At 48.3% G+C, this 14,764-nt stretch overlaps 1 protein-coding gene across 3 annotated transcripts in view; it reads right to left on the bottom strand.

The window, feature by feature from the left end:
* LOC126980900 (transcription factor kayak-like) overlaps positions 1-1,683 on the bottom strand; it is a 56,629-nt gene extending 54,946 nt beyond the window's left edge. For 2 of the 3 annotated variants that reach the window (XM_050831278.1, XM_050831280.1), the window contains exon 1: positions 1,504-1,683. The gene's annotated coding sequence lies outside the window, so the exon portion shown is untranslated. Of the gene's footprint in view, positions 1-1,379; positions 1,403-1,503 lie in introns of those variants that run through there. The other variant, XM_050831279.1, reaches the window with a different exon arrangement.
* Between the last annotated feature and the right edge of the window lie 13,081 nt (positions 1,684-14,764).

Raw genomic sequence — 14,764 nt, 5'->3', positions numbered from 1 at the left:
CAACCTGTACGTGACAAAGGCTGCCTGTTGTTGATAACTTTAAACATTGATGAGAAACATTCGACCAAACACAAACCATTCAACATAACAAAAATATAACGATAACAAAAACACTTGAACGGATGCATGGCCTAAAATTTCCGAGATTAGAGAAATATAGAAAATGTACCAAACACACACACACACACACACACACACACACACACACACACACACAGACCAGATTAACATTACATACACGAGTCACAAACATATATATATAAGAAATTAGTAATAGATATATATATATATATATGCATGTACTAATGTTATTCTTTTGTATTTGGAGACAGTAAAGAAACATGAAAAGAACCCTATTTAAGCTGCAGCTCCTATAAAATTCAGATAAATATATAGTAAGCTTTTTTTTTTTTCATTATTAGTGTGTGTGTGTGTGTGTGTGTGTGTGTGTAGAATGACACGTGTATATCTCAGAAAGCAATGCAGACTCCCAAATAAAAATACCAACAACAAAGATCATAAAAAATAATAGCAATTACCAACAATACCTGTCATCTGTCCATCAAAAGTTAATACATCCCTTTTTCTCCCTCTTCATCTCGCACCGATAATGAAATACAACCATCATCACCACCCCCATCACCACCACCACCTGTGACAAGGCCAATGAAAATTACCTGCAATAACCTTACCCTCACCTGCCTGTTACTGTTACCTTCACTCTCTCATCACCACCACTGGCATGCTATTCATCACCACCACCACCACCACTACCTGCATCACCACCCACCTCCACCACCACCACCTGCACCTCTGATCACCAACCACCACCTCCATCGCAATCACCACCCACTTACCACCGCCCTTGCCATCACCACAACCACCACCACCACCTACTACCACAAACACCACTGCATGCACCACCCACTCTCTCTAACCACCACATTGTCCCGCCCACCACCACCATTTCGCACGTCTCTCTCTCTCTCTCTCTCTCTCTCTCTCTCTCTCTCTCTCTCTCTCTCTCTCACACACACACACACACACGACTAGGCCTAAAGCTCTTCTCTATTTCGCAACTTTCCTTTTTTAGTGAGCGTGGCGAATTCTGAAAAGGTACTCGTGTGTCCTATCTTGTTTCACCTTACACCTCTCTCTCTCTCTCTCTCTCTCTCTCTCTCTCTCTCTCTCTCTCTCCTCTCACGTGTGTGTTATGAGATCTTGAAGATGTTGTCACGTTCATTATTATCTTTAATTTCGCATGCACTGACACGCCTCTCACACACACACACACACACACACACACACACACACAATGAAGGGACTTAACACCCCTGACACACACAATCACACACAGACAGGCACACACAAGAACAGACCTCCCGCGAACTGCCGGTCAAGGTGTGAGCGAGTGACTGTTGAGTGAGGGCGAGCAGGGAAGGGGGCAGGGCAGGTAAGTGTGCGTGAGTGAGGGAGCAAGGAGATAGAGCGAGCGATACGTACCTCACAGCTAGCTCTATCAAGAAAGGGTGTAGTAAGCTTTCCCTCTCTCTCTATACAAAGTGTATCCTGTTACTTGATAGCGACGTTTGTGTCCTGACTTGTCATCGGCACCCCTCTCCAAACAGCCCCCTCGCCCTACCATCGCACTGCACTCTTGGCCACTGATTCCCGCCCCTACGGACCACAATATATATACGCCGCTATTTTTAGACCTGACGTCAGATCCCTGGCCGCTGATTGGCCGGCCCCGCGTGCACTACGTAATGGGACGGGGCCTGATTGGTGTGCGAGGCGCGGGAAGAAAAAAAGCCAGGCATGGCAGCGCGGGAGCATCTTCACGACCTGCCCCGGCGGACCATAGTGACCTGGGCGTGAGTGCCACCCGCGTGAGGCCCTGAGGCGTGTGCGGCGGAGTGGGGCAGAGCCGGGAGCGGCGGGGCGGGGCTGCCGGGGCACGGGCACGGGTGCCGGTGTTCGGGTTAGCGGGGTCGCGGCGCCGATAAGAGGACTGTTACTACTACTTGTTGGCGGCGGCGGCGGCGGGCTTGCCCATTTTGCCCCGGGCACCAGCACCCTGCCAGCCGCCCGCCGCCCCCCGCACCCTGTCACCCTGCACCGCCCTGCCGCCTGGCCCTGTAGGGCCACCCTACCTCATCGTTCCTGCACCCTGCCGCGGCCTCGTCTCTACACACTCGTCCGCGGGGTTGTCGCCCCCCGCGAGGCCCCAAGCCTGCGGTACGACATGTGCGAGGGTCAGACAGCCTGGCTCCCGCCGCCCGCGCCGGGCCAGCCGACACCAGCAGCGGCAGCAGCAGCAGCCTGCCGGCGTTCAGGGGGGGAACGCTCGCCATATGCTCGCACCTTGACTAGCGACACAGGTGCATCGCCTCCCGGGCCGCGCCGTGATTGGCCGGCCGCTGCACGGCCGTGTGTTCGCGTGCTCGGCGGGACAACCGGGACCAGGCTGTGGCACTCTGGACAGCACTAACTTTTACGGATCGTTATGTCTGATTATAATCCAGTGTCGTAAAGAGCATCAGTGGGCTTGTCGTTCATGCTTCTTTCTCGTCACGCAGTGCAAGGCCGGGAACTCAGATTCCAGCCACCACTGATTGACACAAAAAGACAAGACGGAGAAAATTATATATATATATATATATATATATATATATATATATATATATATATATATATATATATATATATATACCTAAAAAAAACTAAGTCAGAAAAAGTAAAAGGTTAAGGTCGCACGGGCCACGAGCCACCCACGGCCATACATACATTCATGTGTGTGTGTGTGTGTGTGTGTGTGTGTGTCCCGAGGCTGGTGGCTTGCGAGGTGTGGCAGCCTCTCCGCCGCCGCCCACGCATACCCACCCACCACCCTCGCGGCGCCCGCACACACACACACACGAATATATGTAACTTGCAATATATTATTAAATTCGTCATTATTATCTTAGTATTTCTTCTCGGTGTATTTTGGTTGCTGTGTTGGGAGGGAAGTAGCGGAGAGAAGGAAGAGTGAGGGCTGGATGGAGGGAGGAAAGGAGAGGAAGATTGAGGGAAGGAGAGAAGGAACTGTTAGGGTGGAGGAATCAAGGAGAGGATGGAGGGATGTATGGGGGGCGGGAAGAGGAACTGTAAGAGGTGAAGGATATGAAAGGTAGGGAGGGAGGGAGGAAGCGATAGATGGATGGAAAGAGACGAGTCGAAGAAGGAAGGGAGGGAAGGCAGGGAGGGATAGAATGTGTGTGTGGGGGGGGAACCTGAAGAAAGAGGGAGGGAGGAAAAATTGCAGGAAATGAAAGAGGGAGTGAGGGAGAAATTGATAAGGGAGGAAAGGAGAGGTGTAAGAATGAAAGAAGGGAGAGAATGGATGGAAAAGGAAGGAAGGGGTGGAGAGAAGGAAGAATAGGAAGAAATAAAGGAAGGAGGGAAGAAGGGAGAGGTGGAGGAAATGAAAAATGAAGAGATTTAAAAAGAGGACTTGAAGGAGAGAGAGGGAGGGAGGAAGAATTGGAAGAAATGAAGGAAGGAGGGAAGAAGAGGAGGGAGAGGAAGGAGAAATGAAGGAGGGAGGGAGGGAGGGTAGGGTTATAGGGTTGCGCTGGAGTCATGCCCACTTCCCTCCCTTCCCCCTACCCTCCCTCCCCCCCCCCCAACATGCCAGGGTACTGTTCCCCCTCTGCATCTCCTACTACATCCTGTTTAGTCCCCCCTCCCCCCCCTTCCATTCCCCTCCCCTTCCCCTTCTTCTTCTTCCCTCTCACCTTGTTTTCTTTTCTTCATTTCTCTGCCTTGTTTTATTTTCTCTTTTTCTTGTGTTTTTCTATTTTCTTTCTTTTCCTTCTTTCTTCCCCTGTCATCTCCTCTTCTCCTCTTCTCTTGCTTCGTTGTGTTTTATATTATCTCTCTTTTTCTTACTTTCCCCTGATTTATTCTTTTTTTTCTTGTGTTTTCCTATATTATGTCTATCCCTTCCTTCCCTCTTCTCTTTCATCCACTGTTGTCTCCTTCTTTCCTCTTCTTTCCCTTCTTCCACTCCTTTATTCTCTTCTCTTATCTCCCTTATTCTCTCTTCTCTTATGTTCAATACTCTATTCCCTTCTCCTCTTTCTTCCCTTGCTGTCTTCTTTTCTTCCTTTCTTCTTTACTCTCTTCCATCTTTCTTTCTCTTCCCTTTCCCATCTTTTCGTTTATTTCTCCATTCATCAACTTTTCCTTATTATTCCTTCTTATTCCTTGTCCTTGTCTCCCCTGCCCCTCTCAGAACACATTCATACCCTCCCTCACACACACACACACACACACACACACACACACACACACACATCTTCATTCCACCCCATCACCCCCCCCCCTGTCACCCTATATCATCCACAACAGCATGCCCTTCCTTCACCCTGTCAGATAATAATAATAGTGGGGCCCTGCCAACGACTTCCTCCTCCTCCTCCTCTCCTCCTCCTCCTCCTCTTCCCTGGCGTGTGTTTATAGTCTCCCCTGCCACATGTGTTTCATTCTCCACCCCACACCCCGCCCCCTGTCAATGTTATGTGGCCTTGAGCACTCCTACCCTGTCAAAATGTTACGTGCAGCCTTACCAACACTACCAATACCCTGCCACTAACGTCACCACCCTGCCAGTTACCTCCCTACCACAGGACCACCACAGGGAAGAGAGGGAAGGAAAACTGAGAGGGATGCAAGGAGAGGAAGATTGAGAGATGAAAAAGAGGAGAGGGAAGAAGAGAGGGAGGAATTGAGGGAATGGAAGAATCACTACCCTGTCAAACTGATATATATGCGTCCCTGCCAACATCTTTACTAGTACCACAATTATTTATACCCTGTCAAATTCATCACCACCACCCTGCCACAGTCACCTCACCTCCCTACCACCACCAACACCACCACCACTACTACTACTACTACTACCCTGTCACATGCTCTCAGATCCCTACCACCACCATAAGCACCATACCATACCCTGCCACCACTACCACATACCTTTCACTACCATCCACCAACACCCTGCCACATCACCACCACCCTGCCAGTAACATCACCACAACCACCATACCGCAAGCTGTCACTTAGCCCCAGAAACACCCTGCCACATACCAATCTCCACCACCACCACCTAACCACCCCTGCCCCCGCCACACCTCCCTTCCCCTTCGTCCCCCCTAGCTAGCTCGCCACACCCACACAGCGAGCCCCACCTGGCCACTCCTTGCCCACAAAAAAAGTTACTTGCGGCTCAGGTCTCTCACGCCTTTCCGTCCAGATTACGAAAAGATTGACCATCGGATGTGTGTGTGTGTGTGTGTGTGTGTGTGTGTGTGTAAATCGCCTCCCCTTTGACATTTGTAGTGAGGAGGAGAAGGGGGCGTAGTGGAGAGAAGGAGGAGGAGGAGGGGGAGGAGGAGGAAACACTTGCAAGCTGGGTGGGTGAAGGAGAAGAAGAAGGTCGAGGAATAAGAAGAATGAAAGGAATAAAAAAAAACGACAACGACGAACAGAAAGTCGAAGAAGAAGAAGGAGAAGGAGAAGAAGAAGGAGAGAAGGAGAAAAAGAAAAGAAGAAGAAGAAGAAGAAGAAAAAGAAGAGAGTTTGGTAGCGGTAGCAACGGGAGAGGAAGGAGGAGGAATAGCGATAGGGGGTGTTACGAGGAGGAGGAGGAGGAGGAGGAGGAAGGGGAAGAGGAGGAAGGTCACTACTGTCTACATACCCTTCCCCCCCCCCCCCTCGCCCCTCACAGTATATACACACGGTAAGAGGCATCGTGCAGCCGTACCCAACACACACACACACACACACACACACACACACATTGCACGAATTAGCCCCCCCCCCAAAAAAAAAAACCATTAAATTATTCATCTTATTCATATCCTTTTCACTATTATTATCAACATTATTATTATTATTATTATTATTATTATTATATTTATGTTTATCTTTACACAATGCAAACTCTCTCTCTCTCTCTCTCTCTCTCTCTCTCTCTCTCTCTCTCTCTCTCTCTCTCTCTCTCTTCATCCCCTGTCTGTCTCTCTCCCTGTCTTCTTTCCTCCCTTCCTACCACCCTCTCTCCCTCACTCCCTCCTTCCCATCCCTCTCCGCAACAAGCTTCTCTCCTCCTCCCCCTCCACCTCCTCCCTCCTCTCTCTATCTCTCTCTCTCTCTGCAAACCGCCACCACAAGCACGATACCACCGCTGATTGGTCAACGTCATGGGCCAGACCACCAATCAACCGCATCCATGACGTCACTAATATCTCCAGCCAACCAGGGGCCTTAAAAATGACATCATGGCCCGGGCTGACCAATGGGAGGGCTGGAAAATGATGTCATGCAGGGAGCCTCGTTGTCGGCGTGCGCGGGGGTGAGTTCGGGGTGAGTTCGTGACTGGGATGGCCTTCACCTAATGTCTGGGCGTGACTTGAGGCCGTCACGTCTCAAGCAGCCAATGGGAGCGCTTAGAAATGACGTCATGGTGCATGTTTCCGGCCAATGGTGTGGTTGGAGTCACGTGACATCACAGGGAACCGCAACAGCAGCCACCGAACGAGAGAGAGTGAGAGAGAGAGAGAGAGAGAGAGAGAGAGAGAAGGGGGGGGAGGGTAAGAGAAGAATCACAAGTCTTTTAACACCTATACTCAATGCACACACACACACACACACACACACACACAGAGAGAGAGAGAGAGAGAGAGAGAGTAATTACCGCATAGCTGAAACAACAATAACAACACACACACACACATGGGGTTGATTGTTGCTGCATAGGATGGCTGGTTGACCCTGGAGTTGCGTGTGTGTGTATGTGTGTGTGTGTGTGTAAAAGTGTGTGTGTGTGTGTGTGTGTGTGTGTGTGTGTGTGTGCTGAGAAAACATTTTTTACTCCAAAGTGAACACGTTGCTCACTCCCTGGGGCGATAAATTGAGGTGGAGGAGGAGGAGGAAGAGGAGGGGGAGGTGGAGGAGGAGGAGGATGAAGCGAGATAAGAAGGGAGAGATGAGGATGGGGAAGAGAGGAAGAGGAGATGAGGGGTGGGGGCAAGATAAATGAAGGAGAGGGTGTAAAGAGGAGGAGGAGGAGGAGGAAAGGGGGAATGGGACGTAGGAGGAAGAGAAGAGAAATGGAGGAGGGGAAGAGAGAGAGTGGAGGAGGAGGAGGACAAGGGATTAATAAGAATGGAGGAAGAGGAGGAAACGGAGGAGAGGGGAGTGAGAGAGGAAGAGAAAAAGAGGAAGAGGAGGAGGTAGGAAGAGGGGAAATTGATGGAACGGAAAGAAGAAAAGGGAAGAAGGAAGAGCATAAGAAAGAAGGAATAGGGAAGAATAAGAAGAAAATGAAGAAAACAAAAATATTAAGGAAAGTAGGAAAATAAAATCAAGGAGAGCAAGCCGTAGATGAAAGAAGAAGAAGAAGAAGAAGAAGAAGAAGAAGAAGAAGAAGAAGAAGAAGAAGAAGAAGGAAAATTATCAAAGGGCTTAACGAATGATGTAAGAGAGGAAGGAAAAGACAGATAGATGAACAAAAAGGAAACTGAAGAAGGAAAATAAAAGATGATGTAAAACAAAGAGACATATAGAGAAGGAGGAGGAGGAGGAGGAGGAGGAGTGAATTCTGGGAAGAGCTTATCAGTATTATTCATGCAGACATAATCTAAACTTCTCCTACCTTACCTCCTCCTCCTCCTCCTCCTCTTCTTCATCTTTCTCGTCTTCTTTCTTCTCTTCATCGCCCTACCTTATTGTTTGTTTTTTTATCCTTTTATTTTCCTATCGATTATTATTATTATTATTATTATTATTATTATTATTATTATTATTATCATTCTCTTTCCTCCACTTCTACGTTCTCCTTCCATTCCTCCTCCTCCTCCTCTTCCTCCACTTTCTGTCAGTTCCCATCCCTTTCTTTTCCCTTCCTCTTTTCTTCCTTCTAACCCCATTCGTTATATTTCCTTCCTCTTCTTCTTCCTCGTCTTTTGCTTCCTCTCCTTTCCTCTCCTCCCTTGTCCCCTCCCATCTTTCTCTTCTTTTTTTTTCTTATTTCTTATTTCTTCATTATACTTTCTTTCCCTTCCCTCTTCGTCCTTTTCTTCCTCTTCTTTCATCCTCTTCCTTCCCCTCCCTATCCCTTCCCTGCTAAACTTACCCCTACCATCTATCTCTCTATCAAGGTCCCCTCCCCCCTTTCCTCCCTTTCCCCCCTTCCTTCTTTATCTGTTCTCTCTCTCCCTCTTCCCCTCCTTCAGTACCTCTATCCCCAAACCCTTTCTTTATCAGTCTTCCCCTTCCCATTCCCCCTCCCACGTTATCATGATGTTCTGTTCCCCACTCCTCCTCCTCCTCCTCCTCCTCTTCTACCCTCCAAGCTGTTCCCTCTATATCATTTTCCCCTTCTTTCCCCTTCTCAAATCCCTATCTTTTTCTTATACCCCTTCCATTTTTCTCCCCTCCCTAATGTCTCCTACCCCTACCTTCCTATTACTTCCCATTTCCCCCTTTTCCTTCCTCTCAAATGAAGCTCCCCTCTCCCTATTTTCATGTTGCTTCCCCTCCCCCCTTTCTCTCCCTTTTCAAATCGTCGTCTCTCCCTCCTTCTCCCCTCTCCCCCTTCCAAAATCTAAGGTCCCAGTTATTCCTCTTCTTACCCCTCCTTCCCCTTCCCTATTCTCCTCCCTTTCAAATCAAGAACTCAGCTTCCTATCTTCCTATTATTTTTTCCACCCAGCAGTGAATGGGTACCAGGTATTAATCGGGGGTTGTGTCCCGTCTCCTGGGGTCTGTTCCCTTCTATAATTCCTTCCCCCTCCTGTCTCTCTCTGGCATATGACCCCTTTCAAATGATGTTCCTTGCCCCTTACCTTCCTGTAACTCCCCGGCCTTTATCTTCCCTTTCCTTCCTTTCCTCCCCAAAAACACAGTCCCATTTCATATTACTCCCAATTTCGCTTCTCCCCTTTCTCAAATCAACCTCCCTTTACTCCCTTTCCCCTTCTCCCCCCTTCCCAAATCAATTCCCCTACTCCCCATATTTTCGTTACTCCCCCTTCCTTTTCTCCCCTCCCCCCTAAAACAGTCCCATTTCATATTACTCCCTTCCTCCTTCTTCCCCTCCACAGATGAACTCCCCTGCTCCCTTCTTTCCTAATACTCCCCTTCCCTTTCCTTCCCCTTCAAACAACCCCCTTTTCATATCACTCCCTTTCCGCTTCTTCCTCTTCCACCCCCCAAAAAACAGCCCCTCACAAACTCCCTTGCTCTTTTCTTCCTAATACTCCCCTTCCCTTTCCTTCCCCTTCAAACAACCCCCCTTTTCACATCACTCCCTTTCCCCTTCCACCCCAACCCCCCCCATTCTTATTAATCCCTTTGCCCTTCTTCCACTCCCCAAAAAAACTCCCCTGCTCCCTTCTTTCCTAATACTCCCCCTTCCCTTTCCTTCCCCTTCAACCAACCCCCTTACATATCACTCCCTTCCCCTTCCACCCCCAAAACACCTCCCCATTTCATATTACTCCCCTTCCCCGTCTTCCCCTTTCCAAATTAACTCCCCTGCTCCCTTTCTTCCTAATACTCCCCTTCCCTTTCCTTCCCCTTCAAACAACCCCCTTTTCATATCACTCCCTTTCCACCCCAAACAGCCACAAACTCCCTTGCTCTTTTCTTCCTAATACTCCCCGTCCCTTTCCTTCCCCTTCAAACAACCCCCCTTTTCACATCACTCCCTTTCCCCTTCCACCCCAACCCCCCCCATTCTTATTAATCCCATTGCCCTTCTTCCACTCCCCCAAAAAACTCCCCCGCTCCCTTCTTTCCTAATACTCCCCTTCCTTTCCTTCCCCTTCAACCAACACCTCCCATTTCCTATATTAACTCCCCTGCTCCCTTTCTTCCTAATACTCCCCTTCCCTTTCCTTCCCCCTCAAACAACCCCCTTTTCATATTACTTCCCTCACCTTTCTCTCACTTCCAAAATCAAGCACCCAGCTCCCTACCTTCATTTTCCTCTCCTCCTCCTCCTCCTCCTTCCATATATGATGCTCCTTACCCCTACCTTCCTGTTACTCTCTCTCCCCTTCCCCACCAACTCCCCCTTTTATATCACTCCCTCCTTTCCTTTTCCGAATGGACTCCCCTGCCCCCTTCCTTCATAATCCTCCCCCTTCCCTTTCCTTCTCCCCAAAACAACTTTTTTTAATAATACTTCTCTCCCCCTTTCTTCTCCTTCCCAAATGAAATCCCTTAGCTCCCTATCTTCCCTTACTCCCTTCCCCCCCTTCTTCCCTTCCTATTCTTCCCCCTCCCCCTTCTTCCCCCTCTTCACAAATCAAGTCGCCAACCTCCCCCCCCTCCCCCTTAACCCTCTGGCGCCTATCCACCAAATTAAGCTCACTGCCCCTCCCTACCCCCCCTTCCCCCCCTCCCTATCACTTCCCTCGCAAATCAACAAGCACCAAGACTCCCTGCTGCCTACCCCTGCCCCCCCCTGCCACCACTCTACGATGATGTCATGCTAGCCTACTGCGCTGCTTGCTGACCCCCCCTACCCCCCCCCCCCCCCCCCCCCCTACCCCCTTTCTAGAGCTGCCTCCTTCTACCTCCTCCTATCCTCACGTCCCTTTCCTCCTCCTCCTCCTTCTTCCCTGTCACACTTCCTTCCCCTTGGGCCTTGTCTCTCCCTTCCTACCCTCCTCCTTCTCTTATCCTGCTACTCTCTCTCTCTCTCTCTCTCTCTCTCTCTCTCTCTCTCTCTCTCTCTCTCTCTCTCTCTCTCTCTCTCTCTCTCTACGTCCCCTTCCTCCTCCTTCTACCCTGTCACCCTTCCCCTTGCCTCTTTCTTCCTATCCTCCCTTCCCTTTCTCTTACCCTGCCTCTCTCTGTACCTCCTATCCTCATGTCCTCCTCCTCCTCCTCCTCCTCCTCCTTCCATCCTGTCACCCTTCCCATTTTCTCTCCCTTCCTCTCCCCTCCCTATATACCCTGCTAGCCTTCCCCTGTCTCTCTCCTATACCTACGATCCCTTACTCCCTTTCCCCCCCCCTCTGCTATCCCTATCCTTAGTAGAGCTCCCCTATCCTATCCCTCCCACCTCTTCCTTCCACCTCCCCCCCCCCCTCTCTCCCCCTCACCTATATTATCCTTCTTTCTCTTGACATTTTCTTTCTATGTATAAATAAAATACAGGTCGGTTAAGGACATGCGCTATATAGATAAGCGTAGCCTCGGTGCTCATCTCCGTCGCTTTTTTATTTTTTTTCTTCTTAGAGGTTGTGGCTCGGGGGTTAAGTTAAGACCGGATCCCCTTCCTGCGGCGGAAATGGGGTTCGAATCTCTCTCCTCTCACCTTTCTGGCTCTTGATTTCCATGGCTTGACGATGTAACCCACCGCACCCTCACCTGTGTTCTACCACCCATACACTATTCCCCTTCACCTAAATTCTACCACCAGTGCACTATTCCCCTTCACCTAAATTCTACCACCCATGCACAATTCCCTCTTAATCGACCCCCCCCCCTCCCCCCCCACACACACACGCCCACATATTTCCCTTCTCTGTACTCCCACTCTCGAACAGGGCCGGTTAGGTTAGGTTAGGTTAGGTTAGGTTAGATTAGGTTAGGTTAGGTTAGGTTAGGTTAGGTTAGGTTAGATTAGGTTAGATTAGGTTAGATTAGGTTAGGTTAGGTTAGGTTAGATTAGGTTAGGTTAGGTTAGGTTAGGTTAGGTTAGGTTAGGTTAGGTTAGATTAGGTTAGGTTAGGTTAGGTTAGGTTAGGTTAGGTTAGGATTAGGTTAGGAGATAATTAGGTTAGGTTAGGTTTGAGTGAGAATGACAATGAGGTTGGATTGGGTTCCAGAACCTCGTGGTCAGATTAAGTTAGGTTAGGTTAGGTTAGGTTAGGTTAGGTGGAGTCAACAGCGAAATTTTGAGTGAGAATGACAATGAGAGTATTTTCCAGAACCCCTCGTGGTCAGGTTAGGTTAGGTTAGGTATAGGTGGAGATAATCAGCGAAATTTTGAGTGAGAATGACAATTAGAGTATTTTCCAGAACCCCTCGTGGTTAGTTTCGAAGCTACAGCCGAGCGTCTCCACTCAGGGACCACAAACACTTCTTTCATTATTTTTTTTTTTTTTTTTTTCCCTTGAGCTGTTCCCTTTACTGTAGAGAGAGAGAGAGAGAGAGAGAGAATATGCCACCCACCCCAGGCCCACTCACCCACCTCCCACGGTCCCACCTAACCCACTATCCCCCCCCCCCACACCAACACCCTTTCACCCTCCCTCCTCACAAATACACTCACCTACCTCACCTACCCCCCCCCCCCAACAGACCCACTTACACCCCATCTAACCCACTATTCACCCTCACCCCCCCCCCCCACACCAACACCACAGACCCACCTACACCACCCCTTCACTCTCCCTCTTCACAAATACACTCACCTACCTCACCTAACCTCCCCCCCCCCCCTTCCACAGACCCACCACCTACACCCCTTCCATTCCCGTCCCTACTCTTCCCCTCCCTCTTTTTCCTTCTCTTCCCTTCCCTTCCCTTCATTCCTTACTTTTCTCTTATTTTTTCTTTTCTTTCCTTTCCTTTCCTACCTCCATTCTTCCCTTCCCTTCCCTTCCTTCCTTCCTTTCACTTCCTTCCTTCCCTCATTCCTGCCTTCCTTCCTCCCTTCCCATCCCTTCTTCCTCTCTTCCCTTTCCTTACCTTTCCCTTCCTTACCCTTCCCTCCTTCTTACCATCCTTTCCTTTCTTCCCCTTCCCTTCCCTTCCCTTCCCTTCCCTTCCTTCCACCTCCACCTTGTCTTTGCATCTAAAAAAAAAAAAAGAACAATAAAAAATAAACGCATAAAAATATCCAGTCTAAATTCTTAAAGTATAAACAACAATAACACTTAAAAATAAAAACCAAATTGCTATCTGCAGTTTCTTCCTCACACCAGTCAGAGCGAAGTCGAATCTCTGTACAAATACGTCCTTTAAAAATTAAATACTATCATCGTACTATCTGAACTTATCTGTGTGTGTGTGTGTGTGTGTGTGTGTGTGTGTGTGTGAGAAACCGACACATTTCCATTACTCTCTCTCTCTCTCTCTCTCTCTCTCTCTCTCTCTCTCTCTCTCTCTCTCTCTCTCTCTCTCTCTCTCTCTCTCTCTCTCTCTCTCTCTCTCTCTCTCTCTCTCTCTCTCTCTCTCTCTCTCTCTCTCTCTCCGTGACCCCAAAGCATCGTAACAGGTGTGTGTCTACGTGAGAGAGAGAGAGAGAGAGAGGGAGGGATGTCATCGCTATCTTATCAAGGCGCCGCTGCTGCCATCTAGCGGCCGGGAAACGAAGCGACGAGCCGACCAACATGCTCTATAGGTCGGTATACTGAGACGCTTCCGCTCTAACATCAACTATTTCCAAAGGCCAAACGGGAGAGTAATCGAGTTCTGATGAGTGTTCTTTTAGGTTCATGGTACAGAAGAATGATCAAACTATACCACCAGGGTCATAAAAGTACTCCTGGAAAAGCTCAAAACTCCTATGACAGCCTTATCAAATAGGTGATCTTACAGACTCCTTACGTTCTTATGTTCTTAATACGAATACGACGTTTAAAAAAATATATATCTGGCGTTCCTGTAGCAATAGAACAACGCATATACACTCAGCTTTACCGGTATGCTGATAAGACTGTATGAATGTATTGTATCTCTATTAACGATTTGCAAAGGAATACTACACAAACAAAAAGACAAGCAGACCGCCGACTTATATATACGTAGCACAATCAGTTATTTCCAGTCTTAACCGCAAGTAACACATTCTGACCAACATTCTCAAACATTTCGGGCTTTCACACCCAACTATGTATATGATAAGCCTTTCGTAGAGGTTGTGGTGTTAGTACGTATTTCCATGGGCAGTTTTATGAGCCTGGCGATAGTTTGACAAGGCTTATGCACCATGAACTTGAAAAAGAAAAAAAAAAACATTCATGAACCCTTTGTGAACTTGGGATATGATAGTTGTTAGTGCCGAAAGCGTCTGGGAGGTAGTTTTATGAGCCTGGTGATAGTTTGACAAGGCTTATGCACCATGAACGTGAATAGAAAAAAAACACTCATGAACCCTTTGTGAACGTGGGATATGATAGTTGTTAGTGCCGAAAGCGTCTGGGAGGTAGTTTTATGAGCCTGGTGATAGTTTGACAAGGCTTATGCATCATGAATGTGAATAGAAAAAAAACACTCATGAACCCTTTGTGAACGTGGGATATGATAGCTGTTAGTGCCGAAAGCGTCTGGGAGGTAGTTTTATGAGCCTGGTGATAGTTTGACAAGGCTTATGCAACATGAATGTGAAAAGAAGAAAAAAAAACACTCATGAACCCTTTGTGAACGTGGGATTATGATAGTTGTTAAGCCGAAAGCGTCTGGGAGGTAGTTTTATGAGCCTGGTGATAGTTTGACAAGGCTTATGCACCATGAATGTGAATAGAAAAAAAACACTCATGAACCCTTTGTGATCTTGGGATATGATAGTTGTTAGTGCCGAAAGCGTCTGGGAAGTATTTATTTCCATAGTAGTTTTTGAGAGCCTGGTGATGGTTTGACAAGGCTTATGCAACATGAACGTGAAAGAAGAAAAAAACACTCATGAACCCTTTGTGAACTTGGGATATGATAGTTGTTAAGCCGAAAGCGTCTGGGAGGTAGTTTTATGAGCCTG

The sequence above is a fragment of the Eriocheir sinensis genome, chromosome 45 (genome assembly GCF_024679095.1).
Source record: "Eriocheir sinensis breed Jianghai 21 chromosome 45, ASM2467909v1, whole genome shotgun sequence".
Classification (NCBI taxonomy): domain Eukaryota; kingdom Metazoa; phylum Arthropoda; class Malacostraca; order Decapoda; family Varunidae; genus Eriocheir; species Eriocheir sinensis.
Note: the sequence above shows the minus strand (reverse complement) of the source record. Positions and strands in the feature narration are given on the sequence as shown.